Raw genomic sequence first — 18,196 nt, forward strand, 5'->3', positions numbered from 1 at the left:
GGCATTCCATTGAGATGAACGGGCTGCCCTATGTTTGTAGCGCAAACACGTGCTAAAAGTGTGCAAAAACACGCATTCACAAGATGCTAGGTGTGAACGTAGCCTATAAAAAAACGAATGTGGTCACGACATCTAAGGACTAGTAACCTGTAATATACATTACATTTCTTGTTCTTTGGTTTGGAAAAGATCCCTTAAAGTTGCTGTAAAACTCAGATGTGAAATCTGAACAAAGCACATATTTCTATAGTGTTTTTTCTCTCTGCAGTAAGTGTCATTTCTCTCTGCAATCTAGCTCCTCTGCTATTAGCATTAGTCACTTCTGGCAAGTTTTCCTGACACAAAGGGCTAAAAAGGTGATGGGTAGGGCACAGCCTGCAATTGACAGCCTCCGCTCTGTTCCTGTGTGCTGTGTGAAGGGTGTGTCCCTTCCCTCCAATTAGCTCTCAGCGCTCTTGTATATTGCATAACCACAGCTCCCTGCTCCCTGCCCCCTGCCTTGTGAGTTTGTGAACATTCCTTTTCATCTCTGAGATTTACAGGTATGTACAGGACAAATCGCTGCAAATAAACAGGTATAACTTATGAAGTATAGTGAATTATGAAGACTACAATTGAAGGTTTCTTTTCCATGTGAGAAACTTACCCCGCTGGATGCTATCATAGAAGGACATTATCTAACCTCAGGAATAGGCTCTCCTTTGGTTTCACAATTATTGAACTCACTTTCACCTTTGTTTAATCACATAGGAACTTTTGTTGATGTTACCAATTTTTATTTATTTATTTATTTTTCATTCATCAATTCTTATTGTTTATTTATTTAGTTTTTTATGTGATATCACTTGCAGTTTCACAGACTATATTTGGGTCTGTTTTCCTAACACATCTTTGTTTCCATCCTACCTAAAGTGAACCTTAGGCTAGGCTATTAGCATTAAAGTGTTTACATGCTCTTAAAGCGGAGTTCTGCTAAATAACAAAAAACAAAAGTCAGCAGCTACAAATACTGCAGTTGCTGACTTCTAACAATCGGACACTTACCTGTCCCAGGGTTCAGCGATGCGGGGAAGCAAAGCCCCGCTCATCTCCCCCTCCTCTCTGCGGCACCGGCATTCACAGCCGGGCACCCACTGCGCATGCGTGAGCCGCACCACACACCGTGACTGGCCAAGCAATCATCTGGGGCCTGTGACGTGTCCCAGATGACTGCCGAGAGGGAGGGGGAGAGGTGATCTCCCTCACTGTGCCGCGGTGCGCCAGGAGGAAGTGGGAGCTGGGACCCTCTGAAAAGAGGGTACCGCCCCCCCCAAAAAAATGACATGCCATATGTGACATGTCAGGGGGTCACCTCCCTTAAAGTGGAAGTTCCATTTTTGGGTGGAACTCCACTTTAACAAGCTTTAAAGGAGTTTTAAAGCAAGCTCTCACTGACCTCTGTAGCTGCAGGTACTGTGGAGTAAATCATCCTCCAAATTCACAATGTTAGCACAGAATGTGTTTTTTTTTTTTAGCAGCTCATCTCACCCTGCTGCCTATCAACTCTGTGTTCAGATCAGCAATAATGCCGCGTACACAGGAGCGGACTTTCCGGCAGAAAAGATCTGAAGGAACGATTCCGTCAGACATTCCGATCGTGTGTGGGCTTCATCGGACCTTCATCGGACCTTTTCTGTCGAAAATTCAGACAGACCTAGAAATAGAACATGTTTCAAATCTTTCCGACGGACTCGATTCCTATAGAAAAATCTGTTCGACTGTATGCTAGTTCCGTCGGACCAAAAACGACGCAAGGGCAGCTATTGGCTACTTGCTATGAACTTCCTTATTCTAGTCCGGTCATACGTCATCACGTTCAAAACGATCAGACTTTGGTGTGATCGTGTGTAGGCAAGTCCGTTTCGTTGGAACTCCATCGCAACTCCGTCAGAACTCCGTTGAAAAGTCCTTCGGAGTTCAGGCGGACGAGAAGTCCACTCGTGTGTACGCGGCTTTAGAAGGTTGGAAGTCTGCTAGAAGCTGGGACTGGAGAGACAGTGTTTAGCAATTATATTTAAAGTCTATATTTAAAATCTCTGACTTTTTCAGCTTTGATTTTTCTATGGTCCTAGTGAAAATCAAGGGAGGCTTTGTTTGAAAAAAAAAAAATAGAGAACTACTGTGTTATGCTGTAAAGCTGTGTATAAGATAACAACTTCAAGTCTGCCATGGCAGCTTCCATATTTCTATCCCCACAGATTCCCTTTAAATTGTGTTTCCCACAGCCAGTTAAATAACCTTTTGTTGCAGCATGGAGAAGTGGAACATAATACTGTACCTTCTCTCTCTGGCTGCTCATGCATACATTTAGAAAAGTACACTTAGCAAGTGCAGAGATAGTGCTTGGCTTTTGTTATTAGAAAACCTAGCATGCACTGCTAGAAAACATACATGCTAAATACATATGAGACTTGGGCAGCATCAGTGGTATTCCCTATCTCTAGCACAACAGCTAGCCTTGCAATTTCTGTATGAGATGCATCTTTTTTCACAAGAGCACTGGATGTGTGTCATCATTCATTTGTGTCTTTAATGACTTGAGGACTAATGATGGGGTTACATGGAAAAATGGGTTATAGCTATACTGTATAATACTATTACCCACAAATATGACAAAGCAATAAAAACCAAACCCTTAAGCTACAAGGAAATATACGGAAAAATACAAACCAAAATTATACAGGTATATGCTTTCTTTGCTATGATGGAGGTTTTTAAATATTTTATTATTTTTCATAACGTAGATGCAAGGCCAATTCAACATATATCCATGCTTCCCTTTAGGAAACAGTGTAATTTGAATTTTGTTTTGTTTATGGAGCGGTCAGGCTTTGCAGTACAATGTAATTTTCCTCCAGAATAGTATATTTTTGTTGAGCAGGTGTATAAATAGGATTGTGTTTCATTTGCTATGCCTTGACTGTATATAAGCTGCTCCCCAACTGTAATAATAAAACACTTAAAATAGGAAAGACATTATGATCATATGTTACTGAATAGTTTTGGTTTAAAAGTATTTCCTTTATTGTTCAGTTATTTACACAGGGGTGGATACAATTAGAATTCATGGAGCAGAGGACGAAAAAATGTCTTCTGGAGCTATAAAGCAGACTCCTGTAGCTTAACTAATGTTAGGATGAATCTCACCTTATTAAAAGCTCTACCATAGGCTCCACATTATTGGGTTGGAAACACTTTAGAAATCTTTATTTTCCAACAGCAAAAAAGTGAGAGAAATAGATGTACTAAACTGTGTACATTTCTAAGAGTATAAAATATAACATTATGCATTTTCTCTACAATAGGAACTTAAACTAGTTTGAAGGGAATTTTAATTCAGGGGCATAACTAGGAATCTAACTAGGGCTAACTTTCTCTGTAGCAGCTTGCAGTGTCAGCCTTCACAATACCTGCCACTGATATTTACAAAAAGCATGCCTAAATCAACAACGGAGAATAATATCGACAATATCTATCCCCACCTGGGGAGGACATATAAAGTGGGGCTTTAAATGTATCTCCAAAGGGTAGACATCACATAAACAATTTAGGTTGGAGAGGAAAAACGGGGAAGGGGAGGAGGGGGTAGAAAGGAAAAAGAATGGAAATGTAGAGAGGTGGTGGTGGTGGTGGGGGAGTATGATGCGGGGGAATATTGTATATTATTAACATCTGGACCAATAAGGGCCCAGATTAGACAGCTAGATTTGGAAGGGGTCCCAGATTTTGAAAAACTTGATATCGATAATAGTGAAGATGTTTCATAACTGTTCCTTCATGAAAACCTATCTATTTGGGATTTGACTTCAGAGAATTGGGTGAAGTGTTTTTTCCACGCCTTGGCTATGGTCATTTTAGAACCTAGAAGAATGAAATGAATGTTTGAGCTGTCTCTTAGTAACACCAGGAGGATTAAAATGTAGATGTGCTATCCAGGGATCTCTAGAAAAGTGGATCCCGAATAACGTATGCAGAAGGGAAATTTTTTTTGACCAGAATCGTTTTAGCATTGGACAGGTCCACCATATGTGGAGGATGGTGGCAGTAGCCGGCATCCTCTGAAACATAGGCCTGAATGTCTGGGGAACATATGGACCAATCTTGAAGGTACCAGATACCATCTGGTAAGTGTTAAAATATTTTTTTACAGAAAAACAATGAATACACATCCAATTATAATTAGTATCAAGTATCACATTCTTGATAACAGCACTCAACACCGACGAATTTTGCGGTTCCACGACCGATTCTTCAGAATAAGCGCTGGAGTATAGATTAGTGACAATATTTCAGTTCCATCAGAAAAAATATCTTCTTCCACTATCAATAGATTGTATCATCATACTGCAACATATCAAAACATCCACCATCAAGGCAGGTGAGTAAAGGCAATGGTTTCTGCACACCAAGGTTACATTTTTGTCCAAACACCCTGCTGTAAGGGTGTTAGAAATCTTTATTTTCCAACAGCAAAAAAGTGAGAGAAATAGATGTACTAAACTGTGTACATTTCTAAGAGTATAAAATATTACATTATGCATTTTCTCTACAATAGGAACTTAAACTAGCTTGAAGGGAATTTTAATTCAGGGGCATAACTAGGAATCTAACTAGGGCTAACTTTCTCTGTAGCAGCTTGCAGTGTCAGCCTTCACAATACCTGCCACTGATATTTACAAAAAGCATGCCTAAATCAACAACGGAGGATAATATCGACAATATCTATCCCCACCTGGGGAGGACATATAAAGTGGGGCTTTAAATGTATCTCCAAAGGGTAGACATCACATAAACAATTTAGGTTGGAGAGGAAAAATGGGGAAGGGGAGGAGGGGGTAGAAAGGAAAAAGAAAGGAAATGTAGAGGGGTGGTGGTGGTGGTGGGGGAGTATGATGCGGAGGAATATTGTATATTATTAACATCTGGACCAATAAGGGCCCAGATTAGACAGCTAGATTTGGAAGGGGTCCCAGATTTTGAAAAACTTGATATTGATAATAGTGAAGATGTTTCATAACTGTTCCTTCATGAAAACCTATCTATTTGGGATTTGACTTCAGAGAATTGGGTGAAGTGTTTTTTCCACGCCTTGGCTATGGTCATTTTAGAACCTAGAAGAATGAAATAAATGTTTGAGCTGTCTCTTAGTAACACCAGGAGGATTAAAATGTAGATGTGCTATCCAGGGATCTCTAGAAAAGTGGATCCCGAATAACGTATGCAGAAGGGAAATTTTTTTTGACCAGAATTGTTTTAGCATTGGACAGGTCCACCATATGTGGAGAATGGTGGCAGTAGCCGCCATCCTCTGAAACATAGGCTCGAATGTCTGGGGAACATATGGGCCAATCTTGAAGGTACCAGATACCATCTGGTAAGTGTTAAAATATTTTTTTACAGAAAAACAATGAATACACATCCAGTTATAATTAGTATCAAGTATCACATTCTTGATAACAACACTCAACACCGACGAGTTTTGCGGTTCCACGACCGATTCTTCAGAATAAGCGCTGGAGTATGAATTAGTGACAATATTTCAGTTACATCAGAAAAAATATCTTCTTCCACTACCAATAGATTGTATCATCATACTGCAACATATCAAAACAGCCACCATTAAGGCAGGTGAGTAAAGGCAATGGTTTCTGCACACCAAGGTTACATTTTTGTCCAAACACCCTGCTGTAAGGGCCAACCTCTATACTGTACATTGCCACTAGAATGCCAAAGGAACAATATAGTTATATACTGTAAGTCAGGGATTGGCAGCAGTAGAGCTGTCAGCCTAATCAGTACATTTAGCTGTAGTAGCAATAATAATAACCAAAATGATATGAGCTGTCCTATATGGTTTTAGCTGAGGAGAAACTCAGGGATTTGTGATTGCATTAGGTGTACAGGGTTAATTTCGGTCTGAAGCTGAAGTTCAGTCAATTTACACTCATAATATAGATAAGCAAATGCTTCTTACTGCACTAGAGATCCTGAGACCTAACCTCAGCCCTTCTACCAGAAACCTAACAGTTGAGTTCTTTCTCTATAGCAGCTTGCAGTGTCACTTCTTACCAACTTCCCTAATGGGGCCCACTATCTGCCACAGGCCACATAGCAGTCACGTAAGTTGCTATGGCTATTGTTATGCCACTGATCCACTCTACATCAAAACAGGGTCTTGATAATGATTGGTCTTTAGTGGGTCCTTGTAGTTGGCGGGGTTCAATCCACGATGACATTATTGTGGGCTAATGTGATTAATGTTATTATTTTGCACCGCTGCATTGCAATTACAACCTCTTAATGACGACAGAGAAGCTTCTAAACTACCCGGTTAAATTGCCACTGTTGTGGGAATAGTATATTGTCAGCCCAGGCCACATTGTTTCTCTATGGTATGGAAAGGATGTACCCTTAGCTTTTGCATTATCTGCACAAATGAGTCCTGCTGCTGTTTACAATGGGAATTTTAATAGGAAACTGGTATTACCACTAGACAGGGCCAGACTCCTATGTATCACACTAACATCAGACATCACAGCTATACAACACGTGCTGAAATTAGGAGTGGAGAGACAGTTTGCACTTTCTGCATCAATACTACTAAAACTAATGTACAGCAAATTTGCCCAAAGTTCAGAAGCAAAAATCCGGGCAAATATCTAGCACAACCAAAGGCTCCTCTATTAGAGTCTAAATATTTTCCATTACTATGTGATGCACAGGCCTCATAATGTAAACAAAAATTATTCACCTTCCCTAACTGAGCCAAATTCCCCTTCTTTTGTGCCTCACACGCTCCCCCATCCAGACACTGAAGCCTACAGAGGCAGTTCTGTCAATCCAGAAAGCAGTAGACAGGACACAGGCTTGGCCAGGTGCTGAATGACAAGCTACAGACTGGTGAATCAGCAGTGATGATGCTGATAGCCACACCACCTGCAACATTTTTTCATTCCAATGTACTGCAAGCAGCCTACAGGGGAGTGTTAATGCTGGTTTGAATTCTGGAGCAATGCAGCATTGTTGCCACACCATCTCAGTAAGAAGCATTAGGTAGACTTCACTGTTAGGCTCAATGGCTATTTATGCAACTTTGCAGGGGGATTGAAAGAAAACTAAACATGCAGAAGCACTTAGGGCCCTTTCACACAAGCTGCCCGATCAGGTCCACCTGTCAGTTTTTCTGGTGGACCCGATCAGACCCTGCATTGTCCTCTATGGAGCGGAGGATGTCAGCGGCCAAAAACGAGGGATGGTGGTCCTATTTTCCACCAGTCTGGCAGATCGGATGGCATTGGTTGGAAATGGACAGGCCGTCCATTTCCATCTGATTGCCTCATAGAGGAGAGCGGGACTATGTCCATCTCCACTATGCATAGCGGAGCAGACATGGACCTGTCATCCACCGGTTCAGCAGGGATCAGTGGTGAGATCCCCTGCTGAGCAAGCAGATTCCGCTTAGCAGAGGCGCCCGTGTGAAAGGGGCCTTACTGTATAATTACATACTGTACATTACTTTGAAGTAGCATATGTTCTGTCTTAGCAATAGCCTCATATAACCCCCTGCAGAACAGCAGTCAGTCAGAAAAAAATAAGGCCAGAACTTTGAGCCATTTATGCTCTATTTTTTTGCACAATGCTGTCAGTCTAAGCTTGTGAACATGCTTACAAGAAGAAAGAACACAAGATAAACTGATCGGTGTGCTGCTCCTTTATTATCAAATCACAGACGGAATCTTGGACCAGACTGTAGTATAGTCTATTAAGATGTCTAAGAGCCAATGTGTGCCTGGAATAAAAAACTGGTTAAACAGTCTTACAAATGAATTTGCAGGTAAAACAGTTCATATATACTGTATGTATTCCACTGTGTATTTAGCTGTTTTCCTGAAGTTCATTGAAACACTGTTTGCCATGTAAAGAATTGCACTTGGGATAGTCAAAAGCTACCCAAACACACCTGTGTCATGTCAAACCCAAGGTCATGTTGATTAAACATCTGAAGGACCTGAACATTTGTCATCAAAAACTCCTTGGTGCAATATACAGTATAGAGGGCTTACACTTCTTCAGAAGGACATATGCAAGCCCTAAGGATAGGGAATTGCTAAACATTTGCATTTCATTATTTGTTTTTCAAATGACCAGTGTCGTGCAAACTGGTTATCTGAGAGAGTTCTATTTTTAACAACCTGTATATTGACTTTGTTGGTTTTGTCTTATGATGCATGTATCTGGCAAGGAACATGTGCAGATGTCATAATATGATTAATGATTATATAAGCATGAAACACTTTTAAAACTGCTGATTGGAATAATGACATATATCACAAAAACAGATGACTGCGAATGCACAAATGCAGAGGGCCTACATAAGTATCCCAGTGTGTTTCTCACACATTGTAGAGTTTTACACCAGTACTCTTAAAGAGACTTGTTTATGATGATCAAATTCATATTTGCCATGTTTTTTTTCATAGGAAATAGTGATGCAGTTGTTTTTTTTCCTATACATAATTGTGTTCTGGGCAATCTCTCCACTCTTGTTAATTTTATTTCAGCTAGGGAGACACAGACCCTGTAAAATCTATTTGTAGATTCTCCTTGCCAGTCTGACTGTATGCCACCTAATGCCACCATGTACTAGGTGTAATCAATAAAATGGAGGATAGAGAAAGAATCAGTGGAATCCATAAAGAGTGTCCAAACAACAAATGTCATTGCAGGTGACAGATTTATACAGTATCTCACAAAAGTGAGTACACCCCTCACATTTTTGTAAATATTTTATTATATCTTTTTATGTAACAACACCAAATAAATGTCACTTTGCTACAATGTAAAGTAGTGAGTGTACAGCTTGTATAACAGTGTAAATTTGCTGTCCCCTCAAAATAACTCAACACACAGTCATTAATGTATAAACCGCTGGCAACAAAAGTGAGTACACCCCTAAGTGAAAATGTCCAAATTGGGCCCAATTAGCCATTTTCCCTCCCCGGTGTCATGTGACTTTTTAGTGTTACAAGGTCTCAGGTGTGAATGGGGAACAGGTGTTATCGCTCTCACTCTCCCATACTGGTCACTGGAAGTTTTACATGGCACCTCATGGCAAAGAACTCTGAGGATCTGAAAAAAAAGAATTGTTGCTCTACATAAATATGGCTTAGGCTATAAGAAGATTGCCAAGACCCTGAAACTGAGCTGCAGCACTGTGGCCAAGACCATACAGCGGTTTAACAGGACAGGTTTAACTCAGAACAGGCCTCGCCATGGTCAACCAAAGGAGCTGAGTACACGTGCTTAGCGTCATACCGAGAGGTTGTCTTTGAGAAATAGATGTATGAGTGTTGCCCGCATTGCTGCAGAGGTTGAAGCACCATACGCCGAAAACTGCATCAAAATGGTCTGCTTGGCTGTTGTCCCAGAAGGAAGCTTATTCTAAAGATCATGCACAAGAAAGCCCGCAAACAGTTTGCAAAAGACAAGCAGACTAAGGACATGGATTACTGGAACCATGTCCTGTGGTCTGATGAGACCAAGATAAACTTATTTGGTTCAGATGGTGTCAAGCGTGTGTGGTGGCAACTAGGTGAGGAGTACAAAGACAAGTGTGTCTTGCCTACAGTCAAGCATGGTGGTGGGAGTGTCATGGTCTGGGGCTGTATGAGTGCTGCCGACACTGGGGAGCTACAGTTCATTGAGGGAACCATTAATGCCAACATGTACTGTGACATCCTAAAGCAGAGCATGATCCCCTCCTTTCGAGGACTGGGCCGCAGGGCAATATTCCAACATGATAACGACCCCAAACACACCTCCAAGATGACCACTGCCTTGCTAAAGAAGCTGAGGGTAAAGGTGATGAACTGGCCAAGCATGTCCCCAGACCTAAACCCTATTGAGCATCTTTGGGGCATTCTTAAACGGAAGGTGGAGGAGCACAACGTCTCAAACATCCACCAGCTCCAAGATGTCTTCATGGAGGAGTGGAAGAGGACTCCAGTGGCAACCTGTGAAGCTCTGGTGAGCTCAATGCCCAAGAGGGTTAGGGCAGTGCTGGAAAATAATGGTGGCCACACAAAACACTTGACACTTTGGGCTCAATTTAGATATTTTCACTTAGGGGTGTACTCATTTTTGTTGCCAGCGGCTTTGAAATTAATGGCTGTGTGTTGAGTTATTTTGAGGGGACAGTGTTGTCACATGAAAAGATATAATAAAATATTTACAAAAATGTGAGGGGTGTACTCACTTTTGTGAGAGATTGTATGTTGGGAACAGTTATATGAAGCTCTCACACGGAGGCATCGTTGGCACTGAAGCTGGAGTGTCCATACCATGAATACTCAATGAATGTCAATAGTGCATGTCCAGTGCCATAGAAATGGATCCACTGCCTATTAAGCTGCCTGCCATGAGATCTTCTGGCTCACAGCTGATGTAAAGAAAGGGGTGTATATGCTGATGACATCATCATTGAAATATGACCATTGCCATATGCATTTGGGGTAACAACATCACCAGTACCCCAATCCCTTTGTTTACTTTCAGCTGTCAGGCAGAGAATCTCCTGGCCACTTAATAGGCTGGGGGATGAGCCATCCATTGCTCAAGTTGGTCTTACCACCAGTTTTCTTTTAGAATCTGCTGCTAGGGATGGGCAAACAGTTTGGCCCAAGCATAAATTCGGGGCGAACTTTGGTTGTTCGGACATTTGGCGAACAACGAACATTATGCGTGTTCGCGGCAAATTAGAAAGCCGCGGAACCCCGTTAAAGTCTGGGACTCTAACATGAAAAACCAAAAGTGCTAATTTTAAAGTCTTATATGCAAGTTATTGTCATAAAAAGTGTTTGGGGACCCAGGGCCTGCCCCAGGGGACATGTATCAATGCAAAAAAAAAGTTTTAGCCCCCGTTCACACCTATGCGAATTAGATGGACATTTTAAAATACATTCATATGAATGCATCTGGTTCACATATGTGCGTTGTATTCGCAGTGTGCGTTTTCTGCGCATTGCGGTGCGAATTACGAGTCCCTTATCTTCTATGGGAACGCATCTGCTTAGCAGATGCATTGCGTTCTGAACAAGGATTTTCTCCTTCTCCTCACTACACCTCCCCCTCTCCCTGCTCACTGATCCTAAAACGCAGATGAGCCTTTGAACAGGAGATTTTTATCTCCCCAGTGAAACCTGAGCTTCAATTCGCACCGCACATGTGTGAACCCAGGCTAAAAAATTAAAAATTAAATATTGTGCCTTGGGGGTGTCTATAGTCTGCCTTTAACGTGGCACAGTTTTCCCGTGTTTAGAACAGTACTACAGCAAAATGACATTTCTAAAGGAAAAAAAGTCATTTAAACTGATCGCGGCTGTAATGAATTGTCAGGTCTTGGCAATGTAGATAAAACACATTGAAAAAAACAGCATGGGTCCCCCCAGTCCATTACCAGGCCCCTTTGGGTATGAATGAATATTAAGGGGAACCCCGAACCAAAAATAAAGTTGTGTGAGGGTCCCCCCAAAATCAATACCAGGCCATTCAGGTCTGGTATGATATTAAGGGGAACCTTTAAAGCACCTTGTCCCCATGTTGATGGGGACAAGGGCCTCATCCCCACAACTCTTGCCTGGTGGTTGTGGGGGTCTGCGGGCGGGGGGGCTTATCGGAATCTGGAAGCCCCCTTTAACAAGGGGACCCCCAGATCCCGGCCTCCCCCATATGTGAATTGGTAACGGGTACCATACACAGACCTGAAGGCGACCCCGACTTCCTCTGACGTCACGTGGTGTCAGAGGGGGCGGGGTCACCCGTTCACGTCACTGGGTGGCCCAGTCCTCAGCTATATAACAGCTGTCACGAGAAGAAGCGTCACGCAGTGGAAGTCTCCCATGGAGGCGGAGCTGTTGCAGCTTTTTTTTTTCTTTCTTTGGTCCATCTGGCGGCGTGAGATGGATCTACATCACAGGACTTTTTTTTTTTAAATAAAGGACTTGTCCCAAAGTGTCTCCTGTCTTTTTAACTATTTTTAACACTTTTTTTGTGAAATGGTAGGGGTACAATATACCCCTTACCAATTCACATGGGGGGAGGCCAGGATATGGGGGTCCCCATGTTAAAGGGGGCTTCCAGATTCCGATAAGCCCCCCACCCACAGACCCCCACAACCACTGAGCAAGGGTTGTGGGGATGAGGCCCTTGTCCCCATCAACATGGGGACAAGGTGCTTTGGGGTGACTCCAAAGCAACCCCCCCCCCATGTTGCAGGCATGTGGCCTGGTACGGTTCAGGAGGGAGGGCACTCTCTCATCCCCCCTCTTTTCCTGCAGCCTGCCAGGTTGCGTTCTCGGATAAGGGTCTGGTATGGATTTTGGGGGGACCCCTACGCCATTTTTTACAAAATTTTGGTGCAGGGCTCCCCTTAAAATCCATACCAGACCTGAAGAGTCGGTGTTCATACTTAGTTTGAACACAGAATCTGTCTCCTCTCCCCTGACAGGACATGTTTACGCACACAGATCCATGGTCCTGTTCTGTAACGAGCAATCGTGAGTGCCCGGCAGGCATCGTGGCTGCCAGGCATCGGCTCCTCAGTGACCAGTCGTGTATGGTGAAATACCTGCCCTTTTCAAATACATATATATACATATATATCTATATATATAGATAGATATATATCTATATATAGATAGATATATATCTATCTATATATATAGATAGATATATATCTATATCTATCTATATATATAAATTGTGAAAAAAGTGAAAAAATATGACAAAAAGATCAAATGTAACCAGTAACCATATACCAGGTGCTGCAACTTAAATAGCCTGAATATTCAGCTCATAGGATTGTGGATAAGGTAAAATTGTGCAACCAAATACAATGATATATAAAAAAAATTAAAATACAATTTAAATTGGGTATATATTAAAGTCCACACAGTGCTCCAATGAATAAACCGTGATGTTGAACACTCAGATAAGGCTTGATACTTCTGTTCGGATAATGTAATAAACAGCGCAGCTTACCAGATAATTATAGAGATCAAATTCGCTCATCCAGGGATCACTCAGCTTTAGAATATTCCTCCAGGGACTCCTCCAATGCAGGTATCCTCTCAACGCAGCAGGCTCTTATATTGATGTAATATTCCTCATGTATACGGCAATAACTCTTTTCCAGTAATCTCCAACAGTGGGGCATATCACAAGATAGAAAATAGAGGCTTCATGGTGCAGTACTTCAGTTTAAAAGATTTATTAAAAATGTCACAGGCACTGACATCCAAAAACGGTGAAACAATATTTTCAAACAGCTGCGGCTCAAGCAAGCCAGCTGGTGCGTGGTGACATCAAGAACTGGTGCTCCATATGACATGTTTTCCCATACAAGGCATCGACTGGGAACAGAGGCTAGGTCTAGGTGTCACACACCACACTCTAAATACACACACTGCAGGAGAGACACCGGAAACATCTTTACAGTCTTTTCCTGTTTGGTGTCATCTTTACCAATGGAGTCAATATGGATTTTCTATCTTAGAAACCATGGTAAACTTTCACATATATTAACATATATATCCTAACATATTGGCAATACAATTATTTAATCTCTATCCATATTGTACATGAAATTTAAAATTATATTATAAAAACATTTATAAAAACATTTAAACATCATTTCATTTTAAATATACTTAATATCCATAGATCACTGTTGTTATTGCTAACAATACCTCATAGGTTTGTACTGATGAGTATGAAAAAAAATATATTCAAAGGGATATATATATAAATAAAGGGAAACAATTCTGAGGAATTCTTTGACGTGAGCTATGAGGGAAGGATAAGCCCTCCTCCAAACAAACTTCAAAGATCTGAACTCCTATCTACAACCATCTGAGAAAACAACCTAAATATTCCCGCCCACTAGGCATGCTTCCAGAGTTTATAGCTCTCTTATCTAGCAAACCTACCATGTCTTAAACACAATGTGTTCTGTTATTGTGTTTAAAAATATTTTTTTAGCTATCTATCCAACAGACCTATATCCAGCAGTCTAACCCATTGTCCCTATATAAACAACTAAAAACCCTGCCCCCCAAAAGGGGGAGGGGGCACAAAGCTACCGGTTGTCTATATAGCAAATAATGTCCCATTTAACATTAAGCCCCAAGGGACTATAACATTGAATATCAAAAATCCATCTCGTTTCTCTACGTGAGATATGTGGTCCTCCCCGCATATTGGAGGCCACACGGACACCTAAGAAGGTAGATTACCCTTACAGTTCCACATGTAATAAAATCTGTGATATTATATACCTTTGAAGTAACTTGTGAAGAAAAAGAAGAAGTCTTAACGGTTTTAGATGTTTTGCATACAGTGCATTTTTTGCATGGAAAAAATCTTTTAAATTTCCAAACATACTAACTTTCTGGGGGGAGGGGGGGTTATTGCACTAGGTGCCAATGTATCTTTCAGGGTTTGATTTTTTCTATATATGATATTGGGTTTCTCCGGAAGTTTGGGTGCCAAAATGTTATCACTATCACTGACAATGCTTTTTAATTACTTTATTCACCCACCAATATTGGGATGAGAACGTTGTTAGAAAGGACCATTCAAATTTGTTCTCATTTCCCTCCACCCTATTCCTGGGGGCCAATAGGCTCTCTCTGTTTAAGAGTGACACTGTTTTCAGCTCTTTATCTGGATTCACAGGGTCATATCCTTATTCCTTAAAGTGATCTTTAAGTACAATATATTCGCCTGAGATTCAAAATCATCTAAGAGGGAACAGTTCCTCCTAAGACGTTGGAACTGTCCTTTAGGTATGGCTTTAAGCCAATTGGGGGGGTGGCAACTATCTGTTGGAATGTAACCGTTGCTATCTGTTGGCTTAACATAGGTTTTGGTTAATAGTTGGTTATGTTCTTTAAAGATGACCAAATCTAAAAAGTTAACTGACGTCCTACTGTGTTCATAAGTGAATCTGATCCCCCACTCATTGTTTTTAAGACTTGACATGAATGAATGTAATGATTCTTCATCCCCCTTCCAAAGAAAAAAAGAAGTCATCAATGTAGCGACGCCAAAAAAGGAGGCGGGAATCCTTAGATGACAAAAGAACATCATTCTCCCATAGTGCCAGGAAAAGATTAGTGAGTCTGGGCACAAACTTCACTCCCATCCCTACTCTGGTACTTTGTAAGTAGTACTGTCCTCCATAATAGAAATAATTGTGCTCCATAACGAATTGTTAAAGTCGCAGAATAAAATCCAAAGTGGGGGTATTCAAAGACTGATCCCTAGTTAGGAACTATTGTGCTGCCTGATATCCCAACTCATGTGGGATAATAGTATAAAGAGAGGAGACGTCCGCCGTTACTAGCATGACGTCATCCTCAATCTTCCATTGCGAGATTTCATTAATAATTTGAGAGCAGTCTTTCAAAAAGGCTGGTGTCCTGGTTTCCTAAGGGATGAAGAAAAAAATCTATAAACTTCCCTATTCGCGAGGTAAGGAAATCTATCCCACTATAGGGCGACCTGGTGGACACAGCAGGTTTTTATGCACTTTCGGTATATAATAAATTATAGTATCCTAGGGGCAAGCGGTATTAAAAATTCTAGCTCTTTTTGTTTATAATCCCCTTTCTATGCCCATCCTGAATATTACTATTTAGTAATCTCTTATACACATTCGTGGGGTCCCTTTTGAGAATGGTATAAGCATCCCTATTGGATTGAAGACAATCCATCTGATCTAAATAGACCTGTTTTTTTAAAAGGGCAATTCCCCCTCTCTTATCAGCTGGTAGAATAATTAAGTTTTTCCTTGCACATAATGACTCTACACCCTCTAGTATGCTCTTTTGTTGTTCCTTTTTAAAATGTACTTGTTGCAAGTCCTGCAAAACTAAATATTTAAACACTGTGATGCTGGGTGCAGGTTTGCTGGGGGGATTAAATAAAGAAACGTTCCTCAGACCGGTTCCTTTATTTGTGTCATTTACTATGCTAGGGGGGGAAAAAAAGAAGGGGAAGAGGGGGGGAAGGAACGAGGGGGGAAAAAAGGGAGGAGGGGAAAGAGAGAGAGAGAGGGGGGGGAGGGGGAAGGGGTGGAGGAGGAAAAAAAAAGGGGGGAGGGAGGAGGAAAAAAAAGGGGGGGAAAGGATGGTAATGGGAAAGGCAGGGGGGAGGGGGTGGGGGGGAATGGGGGAGAGGGGGAAAAAAGGTGGGGAGGGGTTGATTTAATGTGATTTTTTCTGATTCTGTCAATTCCTCTCCCCTTAGATTAAAAATTCCTTCACATTTTATCTCTTTCTTTTTTTGGGAATGGCTCCGCTTCCCTCCCCTGCATCCTCTCTTAGTCTTCCTTTTTTTCTCTGACCCTTTCCTAAAAAATGATCTGTTTTGTTCCTCAATGGAGCTGCTCCGGGTAGGCCACCACCAGGACAAGCATAATTGTTCCCATGGGGTCCATATCCTGCAGCTTGATATTCTGCTTCATCTTCCGTTTCATCATATTAATCCTGCAATGATCCAAATCTATTCACTACTGGAATATCATATCTCCAAGGAATACCAGGGGAGTGGGCTGGGCCGTCATAATAACCTGCCCCCTGTGGTCTCCTCTGTGAGAGGTCCTCATATCTCCCATTGTACTCCATATTGGGTTGTCTCCCTTGGGGATATGAATATGAATTAGCTTAATTTTTAGGTGTTTGCGGAGGTCTATTTCCTCTATATGGTCCTGATTATGGGAACCTACCTTAATTTCTAAACTGGTTGGCTTAGGGGTATTGATAATTATTCCTCTTTATAGCCAGTCATCTGAACGAGGTGTGGTGTTTGAAAGAGATTCTTCAATATATTCTGAGCGTATTTTGCCAAACACGAGAGTGAATGGCAACAGCATTCGGTGAGCACTTTTCATAAGGAGGCTGATCCCCTATTCATCACTAGTGGAGGATATTGGTGTATATTCAAATATTTTTTCTGTATTTTTTTTGCACGTTTCTTTTTACATGTGTGGAATTGTATTTCATGTATAGTTCCTTCTATGGCTGGCCTAAGTAGCGGAATCTGTTTTCTTATCTGCTTCCTGTAATTCTCTGCACAGTAAAACTCACAGTACAAGATAAAGGGGCAATGCACATGTGCTGAGTGGGAATATACTGACAGAAGACAAGAAGAAGTTATTGACTCCACTGGACTGCTGCTGTCCATCAGAATTTGGGGGCAGAGAGGTTGTTCACGCTGTATTGTTTAACTGTAGCCTAATGTTCAATCAGGAGGTCTCTGCAGTGCTATCTGTTACAAAAAGCATGACTCTGCATCTAGCCCCCACCTCCTCCAGCAATACCCAGTCTTACTAGAGATAAAGTGAGAAAGGGTGAGCTTACTTCTCATCTTGATGCCCAGTACCTCTTTTTTTCTAGAGCCCAGGCTGTCAAATGCCTTGCAAGTGTGTGTTACTCTTTTTTTATTCTTTTTAAAAAGAACAATTGAGTGCTGTCTGTTATGTGGTCAGGATGAGATCTTTTTAAAAATTAAGGCAAGAGTGTCTACTCACCAACCACAAGATGGAGCTGGCTGTTTGCAGTCTAGCAATTGTAGTTGCAGACAGGAATAGTATATGACATTATAAACAGAAGACACTGCTGTAACATCATTCTCCTCCATGTCAATATGCTGTGCTTACAATAGCAGGGGAAACGTGGAATAAGGGATCAGAACTTTGGTTTACAAGCTGTGAATGAGCAGGTAGACATTGAAAACAGCGGTTCAAGTAATTTCAGAATCTCAGCTTGAATTTGGACTTGAAAAGGCATTGGGCTGGCTGTTTTTTAAGGTAACAAAGGAATGCGCAGGTAATGCACTAAAGAACTCAGAAGATTTTAGGCTGAGGCTATACACAGCCAAGGCAGAAAGATCTCGGAAGAAGGAATTATCTAAGCTGCACTTGCGAAGGGGAGAATGTGCACATAAGGATAGGTGCACTTGTAGGGTGGGCGGTACCAGGTGGTGTATCCTTGCCGACTACGCCAAGTTGTATCCCCACTTGGCTCTTGGGCTATGCCAGAAGATGAATGGGGTCACTAGCCCTGCATGTGGGGGTACCTTTTACACAGAGCGCTCT

General features: G+C 41.6%; 1 protein-coding gene across 1 annotated transcript in view; it reads right to left on the minus strand.

The window, feature by feature from the left end:
• Positions 1-18,196, minus strand: part of CFAP299 (cilia and flagella associated protein 299) — a 769,046-nt gene that overhangs the window by 671,998 nt on the left and 78,852 nt on the right. The window lies entirely within an intron of this gene.

The sequence above is a fragment of the Aquarana catesbeiana genome, linkage group LG01 (genome assembly GCF_042186555.1).
Source record: "Aquarana catesbeiana isolate 2022-GZ linkage group LG01, ASM4218655v1, whole genome shotgun sequence".
Taxonomy (NCBI): Eukaryota; Metazoa; Chordata; class Amphibia; order Anura; family Ranidae; genus Aquarana; species Aquarana catesbeiana.